A 22,432-nucleotide genomic window follows, 5' to 3' on the forward strand; every position below is an offset into this window, starting at 1 on the left:
ACTGTTATACAATATTTATGTGAAATCAGCACCGTGCAGAAACAATAACTTGCATGCAAATCTAATATTGAATAGAGTGCAAAATAAACACATATGCAAAAGTTTATTGGTGATTTGAGTTCATTGAGAAAAATCCTTATGAAAACATGGATCCAAGAAGTGAAATCACTTGTAAGATGTTGAGCATAAAGAACTTGACCACGTGAGACCCGTCACCACAGATAGATAAGAGGCTTACCGGAAAGCCAGCGACCACCCTTATTCAGGGGGTCACAAAGTGCTTGTTGGATCTGGGATTCATTGGAAGATATATCCTGATGTCCTAGGCATCCCCCACCAGAGACCTCCACAGATATCGAGTGATAGTCAGATCCAATCCGATAGCATCAATGCCAAAGTGCAAATATGCAAAAAAAAAATCCGATAGTGCAATAATGCCTTTAAAATTGCTTTAATGAAGGGTAATGCAATGCTGCATGTAAACAAAATGACCCCCAGACGAGTCATCCGATTTTGAAATTGATAAAAATTGGAATTCCAAACAAATAAAACTGCATCAACCTGTGAGGGTGATCACGCATGTGCAGCGCGTGTGTGCGTATCGTCTCAACTATTGTGTCAGATGTGACGTCATCAGGCGTGTGTGGAAAAGATTTATCGATATCCTTTTTGTTTGGGATGGTGACATTTAATCTGCCCATGCTTTTCTGACATTTTTTTCTTTTTTTTTCTGCTTCAAAGTGTTTTTTATGTGCCAAAACGAAAAAAACAAACCAAGAAAACACCACATCTGTAGGATAAGTGCATTTTTCTGCTTGCATAACTACAATGAGGTAGAGACTTTACACACAGCTTTACAGAAAATACCCGCACAGGGCAGCTAGTGCAGATTTAGCTCAGCATGTACTGGAAAGAGGGAACATTACAGACAGCGGAATCTTTGGCACAGAGCTTCCAAAAAGGAGGGGACAGAAATAAAACACATGGACATAGTTCAAAACGGCTAGCAACAGTTTTCATAGGTCAGCTTCTTCCTATAACAAAACTCAACCTAAGAGCATGGGCATATCCCCTCCAGGAGAAAGGTCTCATCTCTCTAGCCTCTACCTCATTTCTTAAAAAGAAAATATACATTACAGCCCTTTACTGTCCAGCCAAACATTGAGGCCGGGTACTCACGACCAAACATGTATGGTGAAAGCGGTCCGTCGGACCGTTTTCACCATACATGTCTGCCAGAGGGCTTCTGTACGATGGTTGTACACACCATCGTACAGAAGTCCGCGCGTAAACAATACGCGGGGCGTGTCCGCGGTGTCGCCGCGTCGATGACGCGGTGTCGCCGCGACAATGACGCGGCGACGTGGGCGGCCCGCCTTTAAAATGCTTCCACGCATGCGTCGAAGTCATTCGACGCATGCGAGGGACGGCGGGCGCCTGGACATGTACGGTAGGTCTGTACTGACGACCGTACATGTCCGAGCGGGCAGAATTCCAGCGGACTGTTTTAAAACAAGTCCAGGAATATTTGTCTGCTGGGAAAAGGCCCGGCGGGCAAATGTTTGCTGGAATTCGGCCCGCTCGCGCCCACACACGACCAAACATGTCTGCTGAAACTGGCCTGCGGGCCAGTTTCAGCAGACATGTTTGCTCGTGAGTATGGGGCCTAAGTGTTTAAAAACTACCATCCCCTGAAGTGCAAATTAAAACACTGCTTACATTCAGCAAGTTTTGGAGGACTAGAATGGGAACTGCAAAACATTTATGAGGCAAAATATGCACCTCCTTAACCATAAACGAAAATCATCTATCCCTGGTAAGACCTCACTGTGCACAAGTGCAAAAATTACAATGTACAGCAAGTGCCAAAACACTATCACGTGACTTCCCCACTATCCACTGACTCCTGTCAACAAAAAGTTATAAGTGCTCCATGTGCTGCCTAGAGGGGCACAGAACCTAATCCTCTCTTCAGCATATTTGCTCTGAAGCATATTTTCTATTGGCATCATTAGCTGGAATCACAGCTCTTCTGATTGCGCATGAGCGGACGGTGATGACGGAGGATCTCCATTGAGTGCTGCCAGTGCCAGAAATACTTGAAGCAAACCTGGTCTCTGCAGAAAAATGGACCAGGCTGAGAACACCGAATCTTCAAGATGAGGATCAATCTGAACCTTCTTGGTAAACTTGGCAGTTTTTTATTTCCACAAAAGCTGCACTCTCACAGCCTTTAGGTAACTGCGCTGGTTGTTGAAAGTGACGCGCCCAGAACCAATTGGGTACTTGTGCTTATCGTATCAATGCCAACAAATACAGTCTTACTGGGATCCAGGCGCTGTGAAGGACTGCGTACAAAGTTGCTGTCTGCAAGCACCCAAGGAATGACCTGCACCTCCTTGCAGCGCATTCTGCGACTTGACATTTTGAAGTAGTGTTCACTTAGTCCATCCTGATTTAGTAAATCCTGTGTGCAGGCCTGGAGTAGTGCATGCACCGACTTCTCAGACTCAAAATCCAGATATAGGATTAGGAGGACAACGTGGATGCTTTCCATCCTTACCAGGCCACTCAACACTCGGAATGTGTTTATCAGGCCAGTTTCTGTGATATTCCAGGGAACGCCACCTAAAAAAAACCTTGCAGGAATAAACTGGATTTTTGTGGTTCCGGGGAGGCAGCTGACCACTCCATGTGCAAGTTGCTTCATTTACAGCTGCAGCCTGTTTATGCAGCCAAGCCTCCCTTTCAATGGAAAATGGATCTTCTGCAGATTCTAATAGGTCCCAGGAGGGCCAGACTGAAGCACCCGGCCATCTCTTGGACATCCCCATGAGGGAAGCTGTTGCAGCTGCTAAAGAAGCATGATCTGGATCCAGTCTTGAGCCAATACCGAACTTCAAGGGGTCTTGAGACATACCACCTCCCAAAGGTAGAAATGGTAGGGGAGGAGAAATCCGCAGACTAGAAATAAAATCAGAAAGGTGATCCGAACCAGAGATGAATCCACTAGTATCTGAATCTGAGGGGCTGCTGGAACGGGAATCTAAAATAGAACGGCTATCCAGTCGGGAGCCACGCAGCAGGGGGGAGGGATATTTCTCTACAAAATCTGAGCCAATGGGATCCAGTGGCAAGAAGCCAAGAGGTGGTGGTTTTCCAAGAGGGTTGTTGAGTATGTTGAAAACTTACTGGGTTACTTACTTGCTGATGGTGTGCTAAAGTGCCCTGAAACATCAGAGATTCCTGAGTGCTCTACGGTCTGTCCCAACCAGTCAGGCTGAGAGACTGCAGACCAAGGCACAAGTCGTTTGTGTCAGGAAGGCCACGAGGGGATGGATCATGGGATGTAGGGAAAAGCATCCTGCTTGCTGTAGCTCCCTCTGTATCTGGGTAGTCTTGCAGGTGGTCACATTTACCCTTGGCATTGGGAGTGGTACAAACACCAGTGAAGTCTAGAGAGTTGTCCAACATGGCATTTATCCTTCTGAAAATATCAGTGTTGCTGCATGTAGAAAGTGCTGGCGTGTCAGAAGGGCATCCCCAACAATCCTTTGTTCTTCCTAGATCTTCCTTCAGTGGGAAGGCCATGGCTCGGGTCCTCCTCGGGATGGAGGAACGTTCTATTTAAAATAAAAAAATAGCTTCCAGTTGCTTCTACTTTTTTTTTACTTTTCTTTACGTTTTGTTTTTGCAAACCTTTTCTGACATTTAAATAATGATGGAGGAATTGTCCTCAGCCTGAGATAAATCCAGAAAGTAAATTTCTGTAGGACTTAAAGATCTCAATGCGAGAAGGCAAATTTGCCACCTCTACCTTCTTTAAACAAACTGATAGAAAGGTATATATTCCTTTTGGATTCCTGTCACATCATTTATGGTTGACGGCAATACCTAAAGGTCAGTTTTTACGCTTGAAAAGAAACTGCACTAATTTAGTTGATTTTCTTAAAGGGGTTGTAAAGGTACAATTCCCCCCCCCCCTTTACCTTGGTGCAGTCCTCCTTCACTTTCCTCATCCTTCGATTTTGCTTTTAAATATCCTTATTTCTTCTGAGAAATCCTCACTTCCTGTTCTGTCTGTAACTCCCCACAGTAATGCAAAGCTTTCTCCCTGGTGTGGAGTGGCGTGCTCGCCCCCTCTCTTGGACTATAGGAGAGTCAGGACGCCCACTAACACACAGCTCCTTTCTCTGCATTGTAGAGAGCGTCCTGACTCTCCTGTAGTCCAGCACGACACTCCAAACCAGGGAGAAAGCTTTGAATTACTGTGTGCAGTTAAACAGAAGAACAGGAAGTGAGGATTTCTCAGAAGTAATAAAAGCAAAATTGACAATGAGGGAGGAGTCTAGGAATGGCGTGGTCCGTGCACCGTGTTAGCTAGACGGGAGCTCCGGTCTGCAGGTCTCCAGAGGGATGAGGCACGCTGCCGCTGACCCCCCTCCGTTGTCAGGCTCACAGCTTCCCGTCCGTTCAGTCCCTGACCCCCCCCCCCCCGCAGACACCGCCGGATTGAGGTGCTGCGATCCCCGGGTGTAAGATAACTCACCTGGGGTCTCTCGCAGTGTGGTGAGTGAGGCCCCACGTGGAGCGCTCTGTAGCCAGCCACAGCTGGGAGGGAGGAGTGCCGGTGAAGGAGCCAATTACTGGGAGGGGCTGGGCATGACCCAGCTGTCTTGGTCCACGTTGGAACCAATGACAGTATACATGGAAGGTGGAGGCTCCTTAAGAATCAATTTAAAGAACTAGGCTGCAAGATGAAGGGAAGGACCTCCAAGGTGATATTCTCTGAAATATTGCCTGTGCCATGCGCAACACAGGAAAGGCAGGGGGAGATTAGAGAGCTGAATGCATGGCTAAAGACCTGGTGTAGGAAGGAGGGATTTGGGTTTCTAGAGCACTGGGATGACTTTTCATTGGGGTGCAACCTATATGCTAAGGACGGTTTGCACTTGAATGGAAGGGGGTCTGCTGTGCTGGGGGAGAGGTTTATGGGAATGCTGGAGGAGTATTTAAACTAGGATTGAGGGGGGAGGGTGAACTAGAATTACATCGGGTACACAGGTCAGCTAGGGGTCAGACATTAATGGAGAGTGGAATGGGGATAGATGGGGGGAGGGTCATGGCAGGTGACAAGAAAGTTCCCATGTTGCAAACAGCCATTGGAAATAATAGTGCCATTTGTACTACTATAAATTATATGAAAAACACTAGAGAAAAATGTAACAATACATTTAAGTGTTTGTTCACCAATGCCAGAAGTCTGCCAAGCAAAACAGGTGAGTTGGAAGCTCTGGTGCATGAGGAGAGCTATGATGTAATCGGTATTGCTGAAACTTGGCTTCAATCCTCACATGACTGGGCTATTAATATTCCTGGCTATGCTCTCTTTCGGAAAGACAGGGTAAAAAGGAAAGGTGGAGGGGTCTGTCTCTATGTGAGAAGTGACCTCAAAGCAAGCGTGAAAGAGAACCTGGTTGATGGAGAGTGTGGTGAGGCTGAAGCATTATGGGTGGAACTGCATACAGATGTGCGTAGTTCAAAATTAATCATTGGAGTTTGTTATAAACCACCCAATGTTAATGAGGAGGTGGAGACTCAGCTCCTTGCACAGATGGAAAGGGCTGCAAGGGCTGGGACGGTGATAATAATGGGGGATTTTAACTACCCAGAAATTGACTGGATTAATGGCACTTCTGGGACAGTTAAAGGACAAAAATTTAAAAACCTATTGCAGGACAATTTTATGGTGCAGTTTATTGAGGCCCCAACTAGGAATGATGCTCTGTTGGACCTGATAATCTCAAACCATGCAGAGCTTATTACTAATGTTCAGATAAAGGAACACCTGGGTAGCAGTGATCATAACATGATTTCATTTAATGTTGACTATAAGCAGGAAATACATACAGGAAATATTAAAACACTAAATTTTAAGAGAGCAAATTTTCCAAGGATGAGGGCTGCTCTCCAGGACTTGGACTGGGAGGGACTATTGACACAGATGAACACAGAACAGAAATGGGAATTTTTCAAAAAGACTGTGTGGAACCTCACTGCAAAGTATGTTCCCATGGGCAATAAGTTTAAAAGGCTAAAAATAAAACCTATGTGGCTCACGGGCAAAGTTAAAAAAGCTATAAACAATAAGAAAGTAGCTTTTAAAAAATATAAAAATGAAGGAACACTAGTGTTGTTTAAATGTTACAAAGAATATAACAGGATATGTAAAAAGGAAATCAAGGATGCAAAAATTCAAAATGAACGACAGATTGCAAAAGATAGTAGGACAAACCCCAAAAAATTCTTTAAATATATTAATAGTAAAAAGATGAAGTCTGAGCATGTAGGCCCCTTACAAAATAATCTAGAGTGGGTGACTGGGGACAAAGAGAAGGCAAATTTATTAAATGCTTTCTTCAGCTCTGTGTATACAATGGAGCATGGGGGAGCTCATGTCCAAAATGGGGGTGGGAGTGACACAGCCCCAAATCCACAATGGCTCAAAAGTGATATGGTCCAGAAATATTTAGACAGAATAAAGGTGGATAAAGCACCTGGACCAGATGGCATCCACCCACGGATCCTAGGTGAGTTGAGCTCTGTCATTTCAAAGCCACTGTATCTAATATTTAGGGACTCATTAATGACAGGAATAGTACCACTGGATTGGCGTAGAGCCAATGTGGTGCCTATATTTAAAAAGGGAACAAAGTCTTTACCAAGTAACTATAGACCTGTTAGTCTAACTTCTATAGTTGGGAAGATACTGGAACGTTTAATAAAAGACCACATGGATGAGTTCTTGCAGGAAAAAAACTATTTAAGCAGCAGACAACATGGATTCATGAAAGACAGAAGTTGTCAGACAAACCTGATTTCCTTTTATGAAGAGGTAAGTAAAACCCTGGACAGAGGCGTGGCTGTGGACGTGATATATTTGGATTTTGCAAAAGCGTTCGATACAGTTCCGCACACATGGCTCATGTGTAAGGTAAGGTCTACAGGATTGGATATATCAGTTTGTAAATGGATAGAAAATTGGCTGAAAGCCAGAATTCAGAGAGTCGTGGTTAATGATTCTTACTCTGAATGGTCCAATGTTATCAGTGGTGTACCCCAAGGTTCAGTGCTGGGACCCTTACTTTTCAATATATTTATAAATGATATTGGGTCTGGGATCAAAAGTAACATTTCTGTCTTTGCAGATGACACCAAGCTATGCAGTGGAATAACGTCCTTGCAGGATGTCTCCAATTTACAAACTGACCTCAATGCTCTGTCCAATTGGGCGACTGAGTGGCAGATGAGGTTTAATGTTGATAAATGTAAAGTTATGCACTTGGGGGCTAAGAATATGCATGCATCATACATACTAGGGGGAGTACAACTGGGGGGATCTGTAGTGGAGAAGGATCTGGGGGTTTTAGTTGATCATAAGCTCAATAATGGCATGCAATGCCAAGCTGCGGTTTCCAAAGCGAGCAAAGTCCTTTCTTGTATTAAGAGAGGTATGGACTCCAGAGACAGAGATATAATTTTGCCCCTGTACAAATCATTAGTAAGACCTCATCTGGAATATGCAGTTCAGTTTTGGGCACCAGTTCTCAAAAAGGATATCGGAGAACTGGAGAAAGTGCAGAGAAGAGCAACCAAACTGATAAGAGGCATGGAGGAGCTCAGCTATGAGGAAAGATTAGAAGAACTAAATCTATTCACTCTTGAGAAGAGGAGAATTAGGGGGGATATGATCCACATGTACAAATATATAAGAGGTCCATACAGTGTACTTGGTGTTGAGTTATTCACTTTACGGTCATCACTGAGGACAAGGGGGCACTCTTTACGTCTAGAGGAAAAGAGATTTCACCTCCAAATACGGAAAGGTTTTTTCACAGTAAGAGCTGTGAAAATGTGGAACAGACTCCCTCCAGAGGTGGTTCTGGCCAGCTCAGTAGATTGCTTTAAGAAAGGCCTGGATTCTTTCCTAAATGTACATAAAATAACTAAGTACTAAGATTCGTAGGTAAAGTTGATCCAGGGTAAATCCGATTGCCTCTCGGGGGATCAGGAAGGAATTTTTTCCCCTGCTGTAGCAAATTGGATCATGCTCTGCTGGGGTTTTTTGCCTTCCTCTGGATCAACTGTGGGTATGGAGTTGGGTGTATGGGATTGTATTGTGTTTTTTATTTTGTTTGTTTATTTTTTTGAGGTTGAACTGGATGGACTTGTGTCTTTTTTCAACCTGACTAACTATGTAACTATGTAAAAGGAACCTGAGGGATCGATCAGCTCGGTCCGTGGCAAGGGGGAGAAGCATGAAGCAGCAAAACCATTAAGGTTTCCAGGTGACGAGTGGTAACTGTCGGGTCCCCACCCCCCCCTGCCTATTACCCCTATGCTCTGCATCATATTCTTAAAGACATGAAATGTAAGTAAGCAAGCAAACCTTTTTACAGGCAGCGTCCATGATCCATAGAAGCAACAAAGCGTGAGTACCGCACTGCTGCAAGACATAGGGGTTGATTTACTAAAGGGAAATCCACTCTGCACTACAAGTGCGCTTGAAAGTGCACTTGTAAGTGCAGTTGCTGTAGATCATTGTAGATCTGAGGGGAAGCTTTGAAATTGGGGGAAGCTCTGCTGATTTTATCATTCAATCGTATGCAAGCAAAAAATGATGTTTTTTATTTTCCTTGCATGACCCCCTCAGATCTACAGCGACTGTACTTCCAAGTGCACTTTCAGTGCACTTGCTGTGCACTTGTAGTGCAAAGTGGATTTTCCCTTCGTAAATAACCCCCATAGTGTTATACTTTTTTACTGGAAAAAAGGAATTATCTGGACAATAGCTCAGATGCTTCTTTGCTCCTCTGGTTTATTCCCTCTGGTTTATTCCCTCTCTCTCATTGCTCTTTTACTCGAGCCTGCAATCAAAACCTTAATTGAATTGAATTTAATAGACAAAAAGCTGTTGCCTCTTTTAGCTTGTAAAGCTTTCAGGACTGTTTAATATTGTGCTTTTGAATAGTACTCCAGCAAGGAGAGTGAGAGGAGAGAACAGCAACAGGAATTAATTATTGATGAAAAGATTGGAGAGTTCTTTTTCTATCGTATAGAGGGGGAAAGGAAGAAGGAAAAAGGGAGAGGGGGACAGAACCATAGGTGTTAAACTGATATGCGATAAAGGACAAAGGACTAACGGACACTGCACCCTGTGAAGGAAAGAAAGGAAAAGAGAAAGGGATAGGGTAGAAGCTGGATCTTTTCTTTTTTCTTTGTTTTTTTCTCCTCCTCTCAACATATGCCCCATACATACCTATTGAAATATAGATGTCATAGGTGGTAATTGTGAGCTGCAAACTAAGCAATAATCACTCAAGAATCTTGATGACTCCAAACCATTGGGATTTTCTAAAAACTGATATTTCAAACACCAAAGAACGATCTAAAGGTTAGATTTTATAGCAGTAGAGAGCAACAGGGGGCAAACGACGATACCTCGGCTTGTATAGATATTACAGATATTATAAAATATTTGTTGGTTATTATTTACCCCTACCGGTCCGGGTGGATCTTTTATTAAGGGGCCTTGGGTATCCTTCAGTCCCCTCTATCCCCTCTTTTCTTCTCCCTCCTAGACCTCCCTCGCCTCAAGATAAGCGAGTATTTCAGTTGCACAAACCGGGGCTACGGTAAAGCTGTGGGGAGGACGGGCTAAGATATTAAACACCATGGCAGAGCTAAACAGAGCAAGCCATTTGGGCCAAAAATTAGTACAAGGGCCAAAGGAGCGAGAGGGGGGGCTACATCAACCCCCCGACTAAGTCAAAGTCCGGGCCCGATGAATAAATATGTAACTCATGGGAGTGATGAAGATAAACAAGCAGCTGAAAAACAGGGTGTTAAAAACACCCAGCCTGAGAAGAAGAAAAAAGACAAGACAAAAATAGCTCCAAAGAATCCAGTAGAACGGGACACATCTTCTGAGATTAGGATTGACTATGAGATGGAAACAGAGTCCGAACAGAGAACGGATGATGAACAACAAGACAGATCATTACTACCAACAAAAATTCAAATACAAGGTATGTTTGCTGCGTTAGAAAAATCACTTAAATCACAAATGAAGAGAATGGAGAGAAATATGGGGCATATGTTGGAAAGATTGGAGGAAGTGGGAAAAAAAAAAAGATTCCAATAAAAACACCATTAGAAAATTGGAGAAAGAAATGAAAGCTATAAAAAGAACAACAGGAACAAGCGTACAAACTACAATACCAAGAGAACAGAGACAGAAGGAAAAATATCAGAATACGCGGAGTTCCAGATTCTTCTCAGTTAGAAAATCTCCCAGAAATAATAAGGAAAATCTGTAATCCACTACTGGATAGAGAAATAACTTCCCCACTAAAAATTGAACGGGCGCATAGGATAAGAAGGCCAAGAGAAATGCCAAAGGAGAGTCCTAGAGACATCATTATAAGATTTGAAAGTTGGGAAGAGAAAAATCAACTATGGAAAAACCTGAGGAAAGTCTCCAATAAAATTTGAAGAGTATAACATTTAAATATATCAGGATTTATCTCAAGAGACGCTCAGAAGAAGAAATTTAAAACCATTACTAAAGTTGCAAGAGCAAGGAATACAGTACAATTGGGGTTTTCCTGCATGCCTGATCGGGAGGAAAAACGGGGTCATGGCAAGACTAAGATTTATTAAAGAAATATTGGAATTCTGTCAAAAATTAAACATTCCAACACCTACCGGTTAACGAAATGAAGGGAAGGGGGAGGAAGGAAAAAAGAGAAAAGAAAAGGAAAAAGATCAATCAGGGGGCGAGGAGGGTGAGATGGGGCGGGGGTGGGGAGGGTGCACAACGGGGATTAGTAAAATTAGAAAGAAAGATCTGGGGACTGGAGCCCTGGAAATACTTTGGTGCTAATCCCCTAGAAATAGGGGACACGAGACCGTGACGAATAGTTCTCCACCTTATTGATAGGAGCATAAGAGCACCAAAGGGGGTGCAAGAGGAGATGCTCCATAGCAAGACCATAGGGTCAAGGTTACACCAAGGGAGGGAGTGGAAGGGTGGGGGAGCGGGTGGTGGGGAATGAAGGGGGAGGGTGAGGGTAGGAGATTAGGTTCGGAAATCTGTCGGAAAAAAGAAAATAAGCCAAACACCTGTCAAAAAAATAAAACATTTTTATGGTTAGTGTAAATTCTATTACATATAACGTAAGAGGCCTCTGTTCCCCAGAAAAAATACATATGGTCTTAAAAGAGATTGACAGTTACTCTGCAGAAATCGTTTTCCTACAAGAGACACACATAACAGTAGATTCCAGTGCCCGACTCTATTCTCGGGCGGTCTCAACCTGGTATTATGGAGACTCCCCACAGAAAAGATCTAAGGGGGTCGCCATAGGGATAGGGAAAAATATTAGTTTCAAGGTTGAAGAAAGGAAAGTCGACCCGGAGGGACGCTACCTGTTTCTAAGAGGTGTCCTGCAAGGGAAAAAATATACGTTAGCAAATATATATTGTCCTAATAGACACCCCCAAAAGTATCTTAGGAGGATTCTAAATGCACCAACTGATTTTAAACAAGGTTATGTAATCCTAGCAGGAGACTTCAATTTTTAATTTGAATATCAACTTGATAGTACGTCCGGTGCACAGATGTGAGACTCCAAACAACTGCGACTATTGAAAAAAAAGTGTTCAGCAATTAACGGCTTAACCCCCGAGCCTGTTTTTCAGATTCGGCGTTTACAAGACTAAAACAGTTTTTTTTTTTGCTAGAAAATTACTTAAAACCCCCAAACATTATATATATATTTTTTCTAACACCCTAGAGAATAAAATGGCGCTCATTGCAATACTTTTTTGTCACACCGTATTTGCCGAGAGGTCTTAAAAGCGCACTTTTTTGGGGAAAAATTCACTTTTTTTAATTAAAAACTAAGACAACAATAAATTTGGCCCAATTTTTTTATATATTGTGAAATATAATGTTACGCCGAGTAAAATGATACCCAACATGTCGCGCTTAAAAATTGTGCCCGCTCGTGGCATGGCGTCAAACTTTTACCCTTAAAAATCTCGATAGGCAACATTTAAAAAATTCTATAGGTTGCATTTTTTGAGCTACAGAGTAGGTCTAGGGCTAGAATTATTGCTCTCGCTCTAATGATCGCGGTGATGCCTCACTTGTGTGGTTTGAACACCGTTTTCATATGCGGGCGCTACTCGCGTATGCGTTCGCTTCTGCGCACGAGCTCGTCGGGACGGGGCGCTTTAAAAATGTTTTTGGGGTTTTCTTATTTATTTTTATTGATTTTATAATTTTTTGCACTGAAATTAAAAAAAAAATTATCACTTGTATTCCTATTACAAGGAATGTAAACATCCCTTGTAATAGAAAAAAGCATGACAGGTCCTCTTAAATATGAGATCTGGGGTCAAAAAGACCTCAGATCTCATATTTAGACTTAAATGCAAGAAAAAAATATGGAAATTTTGTCATTTAAAAAAATTGTCTCTTTAAGACGCTGGGCGGGACTAACGTTTTGACGTCACTTCCGCCCAGCAAAGCTATGAGGACGGGTGGGGGCCATCTTGCCCTCACTCGCATCCTCACTCACTAGGAAGAAGCACCCGATCGCCTCCGCCGCTACCGACGGCTCCGGTAAGTGGCGGAGGGTGCAGGAGAGCGGCGGGCCCTCTCCGATAACGGCGATCTTGCGGGGAATCTGCCACGGAGACCGCCGTTATCGTTTACCGGACCGCTCACTGAAGAGATGGGTATCTCGGTTGTGGCAACAGCTGCTGCCGTTACCGAGATATCCATCTTTAAAAACAGGACGTATATATATACAGTGGGCGGTCGGTAACCAGTTAATAGATCCGTGGAGAATTACACATCCTAATAAAAGGGATTACACGTATCATTCATCAGTGCATGACACGTACTCAAGATTGGATTATTTAATGTTGGATCACGGAGTATTGGAACATGTCAAAGCTTGAATAGGTATAATATCCATCTCTGACCATGCGCCGGTAATAGTTGGAATACGGTTTAATGAAATAAGAATACGGTTTAATGAAATAGAAGAGGGACGTGGAACTTAAATGAAGAACTGATGGATGACATGGAAGTATGCAGCATAGTAAAAAAAGAGAGAGGGGCTTGGCTGAGTCTGGAGATGGCCGCTTAGGCAAAGAGCTCGTGCAGATCGGGGAATACTATTTGCTTCTTGGGGGACCCACCACAATACCTCCCAACCATGTGCAAGTCAAATAGGAGCGTCTCAGCCTCCCGGACACAGAAGGAGACCGGAATGCAGCTCGGTCAGAACATACCAGAGCTGTTTCGCTCCCTCTGCTCCGACAACCACGAGGCCTCACAGGCTACATCCCCGAGTGCTGCCTCGGACTCGCATTCAGAGGACAGGGACCTGTCCAGCGAACGCGCGGGTCCCTCGGTGAGCCTGACTGACCTTAATAGGGTGGTAATAGGGTGGCCTTCCGACATCACCGGCACCCTATCAGCAGCAATCCTTGATCTCAAGACGGAGTTCCGAGCAGTGGCAACCCGCCTTTCAGATGTGGAGCAAACAACGCAGCTACACGCGGCAGCCATAAAGCAGGTACCCATAACCCATGACTCCCAGCTCTCGTACCTGTTTGACTTACACCGACATGTCGAAGACCTCTACAACGGCGCAGGCACAATGTCAGGGGTGTCCCAGAGGGGGTAGAAGCAGTGATGCTGCCGCAGACCATATGTGCCATCTTTAATGATTTACAGAGCCGCCCGGCCGACTCCCCAGTGGAGATGGAGAGGCTGCATCGTGCACTCATATATAACAAGTAAATTATGCGCAAGAGCTTTTCAGAATATTGTTATTGAAGCAGCATAGTCAGTATGAAAAGCAGCACAGTATGAACAAGTATCTGGGGTCAGAAGAAGTTCAGGCTGTTAGGGTGGTGATGGGAGATGTGCGGGTATGCTTAGATGGGGGTATGTACTCAGGGCTGCCGTCAGTGGGGAACAGAGACCATGTTCCAGATCCAAACAAGGAGAGAGGCGCCTCTGGGTGCAATACTTTAAGACAGTTTAATTTTTAAAAAACACAAGTTAAAAAACACTCACATTTTTGGTGGTCAAATAAAGACATGTAGAAGTAATTCTCCAGAAGGAGAGGTAGGTGTCATCTGGTGGGTTTCTTTCTCGGGTCCCTGGTATGGCGCTGTGGAGTGGAGGGGATCAGTACTTCTGCCGCAGATGGCATCCGGTGGTTTGCGGTGGACGGGGCGATCCTAAGCTGACACTGCATGCGCGGGTATACTGAAGGGCGACGGGAGATGTCACCAAGAAAGCGACGCGTTTCCGAATGCTGGCAGCGAATGATAGGGCTGAAGCATTCCTTTATCAAGCTAGTGACAGGGGAGAAGGAGCTAGAATTTGTATAGTGAGGAAGTGGGAGGGGCAAGTCGGGAGCAGACTATGATAGGTTAAGAGCTAGGAACTGGGCGGAGAGATGTCGGCACGAGAAAAATAAAAAAACGGAAGTACAGATAAAGTGACATTAAAGCGCAAAAAAGACGTATTGGCATGTAACAGAGTGTATGTGGTGAAAATGTGGAATTATGTTATAATGATGAGCTAGAGGGTGTGTGTAATGAGAAAAGAAAAAGGGGTAATATTGATTAAGGATGGGATTGAGTGTTTAACTAAAGTGGGCGCAAGAAAAAACGGGGGGAGGGGGTCATTTAAAAAAAAAAAAAAGGGGGGGGTGGGATTTTGTTATAGAAAGGTAATAATGAAAATTAATTTAGATCAAAGGTATACATATATATTTAATAAGTAATACGGAGGGGATATTTATAGGATTGTTTAAGGGAGGTTGAGGGGAAAATGGGAATGGGATTATGGTTTGAATGATAATGAAAGTGGATTTAATTAAAAGTATATACATATATGTGTATATATACATGAAATTATACACACACACACGCATATATGCGAACAATATATAACATTTTGGCCAAAAATGAGGAAGGTTATTTATGGGATAGCATGGAAAACAGGGGGGGGGGGGGAATAAAGTGGGGAAGAGGTATGGTTGTCTATGTGGATATATGTGTATAGTCACACCAAGGTGGGGAGAGATACACATACATACACATAGGGGTTGACAAAAAGTAAAGAAATATACTAAAATTCAATAAGGTGAAACATTTACATGCCAGCGGGTATGCAAGGATAAGGGCTTATACAGTTGGAACAAAAACACTATTGTGGACTAAAAATATACCTATAGACAAAACTGCAAGAATATATATATATATATATATATATATATATATATATATATATACACACACAAACATGTATACATATATATGGTTACCTGGTGTACTGAAAGGGGGGGGAGGGAAAGAGAAAAGAGAAAAAGTGGGGCACAGGAGGGGGGGAGAGGGAAAAAGAAGGAAAAAGGGGGTGTATGGTTTCCATATTGAGGTAATACTTACACCCATCAAGACTATAAGGGAACATCCGCCAAAAACCAGACTATAAAGAGGCCTGAAAGTAAAAAATAGTAATGAAAATATTAGCAATACGTTTTTAATATATATATGGTATTATAAGGGGTGAAGGGCGAGGAGCTGTAAAGGGGGGGGGGTTATGGGGGGCGAAAAGAAGAGGAAGGGCAAGGAATAAATGGAAAATAGATAATTATAAAATGGTGGAGATTTCAATGCTCTCATTGATGCCACCGGGCGAGAGGGTATCCAGGCTGTAGATCCAGCATGTTTCATGAGCACACAGTTTTTTGAATCTTTCAGCTGGGGGGAGTGTTTTATCCATTTGTTCTATTACCCAAACTCAAAGTCCTGAAGTTGATTGTTGATGTAGCATAGTGAAGTGTCTGGGGACACTGTGTGGGTCGGTGCCACCCTCTATGTTTCTCCTGTGTTCTCCAAACCTCTCTCTTAGAGGTCGTATGGTTCGCCCTATATAGAGGAGGCCGCAAGGGCAGCTAAGACCTTATATAACAAACTCTGAGGAGCAGTTATAGAAGTCTTTTAAAGGATATGTTTTACCTTTTGTTAGAAAGTTTTTTTGTCCATGTTGGACAAAATGACATGTTTTACAGCGGGATTTTCGGCATTGGTACATGCCGACTAAGGGTATGAGGGTTGGTATAGAGGATGTGGTGGGGATAGGTTTGAGTTTGCTGGAAGCAATTTTATTTTTAAGGTTGGGAGCTCTTCGATAGGTGATTTTTGGACGAGCTGGGAGGATGGGTTTGAGATGGGGATCCTGTAAAAGGATATCCCAGTGTTTAACTAATATGCTTTCCATTTTTTTGTATTTATGGTGAAATGTGGTCATGAACCTGACTGGATGGTCATCCATAGTTCTTTTGGGTTTGGATGGTTTTCCGTTCAGATAAAGTTTGAATGCTTCATCAGTTAAGGTTTCTGGGTACTGTTTCTCGGTAAATTTCTTTTTAAGATGTTGACTGAGTTCAATATAATCTGAATCTTTAGTGCAATTTTGTCTTAGGCGACAGAATTGACTGTTGGGGATGTTGTTTTTCCAACTAGGCAGATGACAGCTTTTGAAGTGTAAATATGAATTTCCTGCTGTGGGTTTTGTATAATTCTTGGCCCAGATAGAGTGTCCGTCATGTCCCAATTCAAGGTCGAGAAATGTCATGGAGGTGGAATTTGATGCGGATGTGAACGATAGGCCATATTGATTACTGTTGCAGTGGTTGATGAATGAAGGAATGAGTTCTTGGGGGCCATCCCAGATGATGATATCATCGATGTAGTGTCCGAAGAAAACTGTATTGGCGGAAAAAGGGTTGTTGCGGTAGATGTGGTTCTTTTCCCAGAAGCCCATGGCCAGATTTGCATACGAGGGGGCAAAATTGGCCCCCATTGCGGTGCCCTGTATTTGATGATAAAAGTCTCCATTAAAGGTAAAATAGTTGTGTGTTAGGCAAAAAAGCGTGGCTGTGATTGTGATACATTTGCCTATATGTCTGTTTACTGCTCCCTGCTAGCCAGGTTATTGATGTGCTAATGTCCCCTCACTATTTCTAAAGGTTAATTGATCTATTGTGTTGTGTGAAGGAGAGCTGGGTTTAAGTGGCTTGTGTTAATTATTCTGATTGCTTCATTGTGGTAATTATCTCTCTATATGCGGGGTCGAGCGGTCTGGTTGATGTATTCAGTACAGCTAGTGCTCAGCGTCATTGATGTCATTGTCTAAAGAAAATGTGTTTCAGCATCGGCCCCGTCGTGTCTACCTACTCATCTGTATGGAAGCCCCAGTGTGAGGGGGGCGGAGATTTGTCATTGTAACAGTTTTGGAAATTACATATAAGCTGTGTGTGATAACATTAAAGTCTGTGTTGTTCAAGCAGTAAGCTTGTCTCATGTGTGGCTTTCTGGGCGATTCCAGGGATATCCCTCCTCGTGGAATATTGGGGTGATTTTCGTTATGGGAAGAAGGGAACGTTGACGGGGATATCATACCGATACCGTCACAATTGGTTGGTAGCAGTGGGATTTTTCCCTTCTATTCCCCTTCACACCCGGATTCCAAGCAGACACTGGAAGAACTACTGGAAGTTCGTGGAAGGATTGCTAGCAACAAAACCAAGCGGGTCATCATAGCAGAATCAATGGAGCTAGACCAGGAGGACGGGATTGCAGCAACGCCAGCAGTACAAGAGATGGAGACACCAGTGATTCAGGAGGAGGAATCGCCAGCCAACAAGCTAATGAGAGAGAAGCTAGCGTGGTTCGGCCCGAACCCAACGCCAGATGTGGTACTGAAAGTGATGGACCTGTTAGCGAAGGATGCTAAAGAAATAAGAGACGCGGAGCTACAGAAGGATAAACAAATAAGGGACGCAGAACTACAGAAGGATAAACAAATAAGAGATGCAGAACTACAGGAGGATAAAGAAATAAGAGACGCAGAGCTACAGAAGGATAAACAAATAAGAGACGCAAAACTACAGTTAAAACTGGCAGCAGTCCAACAAGCAGCCGCACATTCTCCAAACAGTGAGTACAGCACAGCAGACGCAAGGAAGATTCCGTTTAGCGCTTTTAAAGCTTTTGATGAAAAGGACTGTGAGATTGATAACTTCCTGGCGGATTTTGAGCGACAATGTAACCTGCACCGAATAGCTAGAGGAGACTGGGTTGCAATATTGTCAGGCAAACTGTCAGGCAAAGCTTCTGATGCTTTCCGGACCGTGCCAGATCAGGATATTCATAGCTACGCCCGGGTTAAAGAAGTGCTCCTGGCTCGTTATGCAGTAACCCCAGAGTCCCACCGACAGAAGTTCAGGGACTCACGCAAAACCACGAAAGACTCTTATGCGGAATGGGCATGCCAATTGTCCCGGTCGGCCTCTAACTGGGCTAACAGCAGCCAGGCCACCACCGCAGAGGACATTTTGCAACTAATGCTCCTGGAGCAATTTTACAATCACATCCAGACGGACGTCAAAGATTGGGTGAGAGATCGCAGGCCCATGACTCTACCAGAGGCCGCGAAGTTGGCGGATGAATATGCAGATACTCGCAAGACGAACCAGGTCACACCACAGGAACAACCTCCACCACAAACGGTGCCCTCACACCCACCAACCGCTAGATACCAACCTCCTAACAGACCGGTGACATCTAGCCCTCGCTATCATCGCCAGGAGGGCAACGAACAACGCTGCTTCCGGTGCAAACAGCTGGGTCACTTCAAGCAGAATTGCCCCATGAATGACAACACCAGGTCAAATTGGTCTCAACCTGGGTACCGCCCACCAGCAGCAGCCCATTGTGTAGACTCGGCTTGGGATCCAAAGGAGCTGGGTCAGGAAGAACCATTGGGCACCCCTTACGAAGCCCTCATGGTACAATCTGTTATTACGGACAACAGGGAACACCATTGTCAGCTGGTCATGGGCGACAGCCCTGAGCCGGAGGGGCCCTGGAGGGAGCTGGGCAGAAAGAGGCACCGCCGGCCACCCTTCAAGAAGAAGAGGTCCTGGAAGCCGTATAACAAGCTGACCTGGGAGGAGAAGAAGCGACTGGAGGAGAGGGAGTCGCAGCGGGCGTCCCAGATGCGTGCCGAGATGTTCGCCAAGGGCCCACCGGTGGCCCCTTACACCACCACCCAGTTCCTGATGATGAAGGACCACGTGGAGAGCCTGCAGGACATGAGCAAGCAGGAGCTGATCCGTGAGTACATAGAGCTGGAGGAGTGAATAAGCCGCATGGAGGAGGAGAACAACCACCTGAGGTCACAGCAGCATGAACTGGAGATGGAGCTGGAGAAGCTCCAAGAGGAGAACCGGTGGCTGCGGAGGGAGCAGGGGGTGGCTGACCTTATGGGGCTCTGATTCCCCTTCCCCCCCCCCCCGGACTCTGAGCACCAGTGCTACAGCATTTCAACAAATATAACTTTTTCTTTTTATGAATCTCCTGGGATTGTCACTTCAGAGCCATAACCTGCCCCCTCCCATAGCGGGACACCTAGACGGCGGCGCACAGACCCATTCGCTGTCTTCACACTGACTTCTGGTGACTTTGCAGATCGCACAAAGACTTGGGGACTGACCGGCGTGTGATCTGACGACCCGGTGACATACCTGAGTCTGAAGCAGTTGCCAAGGGAGGTCAGTCATGCCAAACGGAGTTAACCTCTGACTAATAGCTCTGAACCCGTCAACCCTACTGGACCAGGGAAGGTCCAACCGGGTTTGCCGGAGCAGGGAGCAAAAGGGGGGCCATTGTGATACATTTGCCTATATGTCTCAGTTTACTGCTCCCTGCTAGCCAGGTTATTGATGTGCTAATGTCCCCTCACTATTTCTAAAGGTTAATTGATCTATTGTGTTGTGTGAAGGAGAGCTGGGTTTAAGTGGCTTGTGTTAATTATTCTGATTGCTTCATTGTGGTAATTATCTCTCTATATGCGGGGTCGAGCGGTCTGGTTGATGTATTCAGTACAGCTAGTGCTCAGCGTCATTGATGTCATTGTCTAAAGAAAATGTGTTTCAGCATCGGCCCCGTCGTGTCTACCTACTCATCTGTATGGAAGCCCCAGTGTGAGGGGGGCGGAGATTTGTCATTGTAACAGTTTTGGAAATTACATAAAAGCTGTGTGTGATAACATTAAAGTCTGTGTTGTTCAAGCAGTAAGCTTGTCTCATGTGTGGCTTTCTGGGCGATTCCAGGGATATCCCTCCTCGTGGAATATTGGGGTGATTTTCGTTATGGGAAGAAGGGAACGTTGACGGGGATATCATACCGATACCGTCACAGTGATGATAAAGGTGGCTTGGGGGGGATTGATGAGGGGTTCATTTAACAGAAATTGTTCCAGTGCCATCAGTCCAAAGGAGTGTGGGATGGATGTGTATAAGGAGCAGACATCAAGTGAGAGCCATGTATACGTTAGCTCCCACTGGTATGGGGATAGAAGCTCAAGTAAGTGTGTACTGTCGCGAACATATGATTCTAGTTGGAAAACAATGGGCTGCAGAAATTGATCAATGCATAAACTGAACCCTGTTGTGACGCTATCCATGGCTGCCACGATAGGTCTTCCAGGGGGGGCTGATGGGTTTTTATGTATTTTGGGAAGGTAGTAGAAGTACGGAATCTGAAAGAAGTTTTTTCGTAGGAAAGAACTTTCTATTTTGGTGATGATGTCATCTTTGAGTGCCTGTAGTGTGAGGGTCTCAGCTTCTTTTGCAAAGGCTGACGTGGGTTCGCTATGAAGTTTGGTGTATGTGGTTTCATCAGAGAGTAGTCTGGAGGCTTCCTTTAGGTAGGCTGTTTTGTCCAAGAGTACAATTCCTCCTCCCTTATCGGCTGATTTTATTATGATATTGTCGGCATGGATGAATTGGTCTAGGGCAGGGATAAGCAATTAGCGGACCTCCAGCTGTTGCAGAACTACAAGTCCCATTGACGGCAACAAGCATGACACCCAAAGGCAGAGGCATGATGGGATTTGTAGTTTTGGAACAGCTGGAGGTCCGCTAATTGCATATCCCTGGTCTAGGGCTTTTATTTCAGACGGAGATAAAGGTCTGCGTAAACCACTCTATAGAAGCTCTCTATATGAGGGCCCTTGGAGTGTGTCGGAAAAAATATGGATTTGGGTCTGAGTGAGGAGCGAGTGATAGGAGGGGATGTGGCGAGATGTTGCGTATATAGTCTCAGGGCGTCATCTTCATCAGGGTCCATGTTGTCTTTAGTTGGGTCAGTAGATGACTCTGATGGATCCGGGATAGACAGGGTAGAAATTGAAGTAACGTTTTTGTCATCCTTCTGTTTGATATGAAAGTGTCTTTTAAGGGTCAGATTGCGTATGTATTGATTTAGATCTTTGAAAAGCATAAAGGGGTTGGGTTTATTAATAGGTGCAAAATTGAGGCCACGGCTTAGGAGGGAGGTGTCGGCTGCGGAGAGGCTGTCGGAGGAGAGATTGAAGATTTTGACAGTTTTTTGTGTATGTATATACTTTTTTTTTTTCCATCAAAAAAAGCTTTTATTGAGCAAAACAGCAATACACATGGTATACAGAAGGCGTATCGTTACAATAGGCATCAAATGATCTCGAGCAGGATGTAAACTTGAGACTGACAACAAAAATTAAAAACATAGAATACAGCAATGCATACACTTAAACGTCTAGGAACTGGTAGAGGGTGAGTTCAGCCACTTATCCCATATTTTCCCATATTTGGCCGGGCAGCCTGTGAGAATAAACCAGTTTTTTGTATGGTAGTACATTGTTGACCTCCGCCAGCCAATGGGAGAACTCAGGGGGGCCTGAGCGCATCCACACTCGCGCTATAACCTTCCGGGCCACAAAAAGTGTCTCATGTAGCAAGACCTTTATGAATTTATTCATTTCTGCATCTGGGAATATACCCAGCAAACACTGCTTTGGCTGCAGAGTTATGGGGGATCCCATCTTATCATGGAGGAACCTCACCACCTGCTCCCAGAAAGCATGGATCTTAACACACTGCCAAATCAGGTGGAAGAAGGTTCCTGCCTCGTGGTCACACATTGGGCAAGTAGCGGGGAAGTCCCTCCTATATCTAGAGATCCTAAGAGGTGTGAGGTAGGCTCTGTTAAGTATGAAGGTTTGTGTGAGGCGGTCCGACAGCTTAGGGGATACTAGTTTGCATGCATCTAGAGCATCACTCCACTCATCGTCCTCCATTGGACCCACCTCCCCCACCCACCTGGACTTCAGGGCATAGGCAGACACTGTCGCGCTCGGAAGCGTAATCCTAGTGTGAAATTGGGTTATCAACTTTTTGGGGTCTGGGTACTTAACTGCTGCCATGAGGGGGTTGTTGGCCAGAACTAG

At 44.6% G+C, this 22,432-nt stretch overlaps 1 protein-coding gene and 1 pseudogene across 3 annotated transcripts in view; one reads left to right on the forward strand and one right to left on the reverse strand.

Annotated features, from left to right (window-relative positions):
* Positions 1–22,432, forward strand: part of HDGFL2 (HDGF like 2) — a 742,998-nt gene that overhangs the window by 540,579 nt on the left and 179,987 nt on the right. The window lies entirely within an intron of this gene.
* Positions 1,785–3,190, reverse strand: LOC120911357 (annotated as a pseudogene).

The sequence above is a fragment of the Rana temporaria genome, chromosome 1 (assembly GCF_905171775.1).
Source record: "Rana temporaria chromosome 1, aRanTem1.1, whole genome shotgun sequence".
Lineage (NCBI taxonomy): Eukaryota > Metazoa > Chordata > Amphibia > Anura > Ranidae > Rana > Rana temporaria.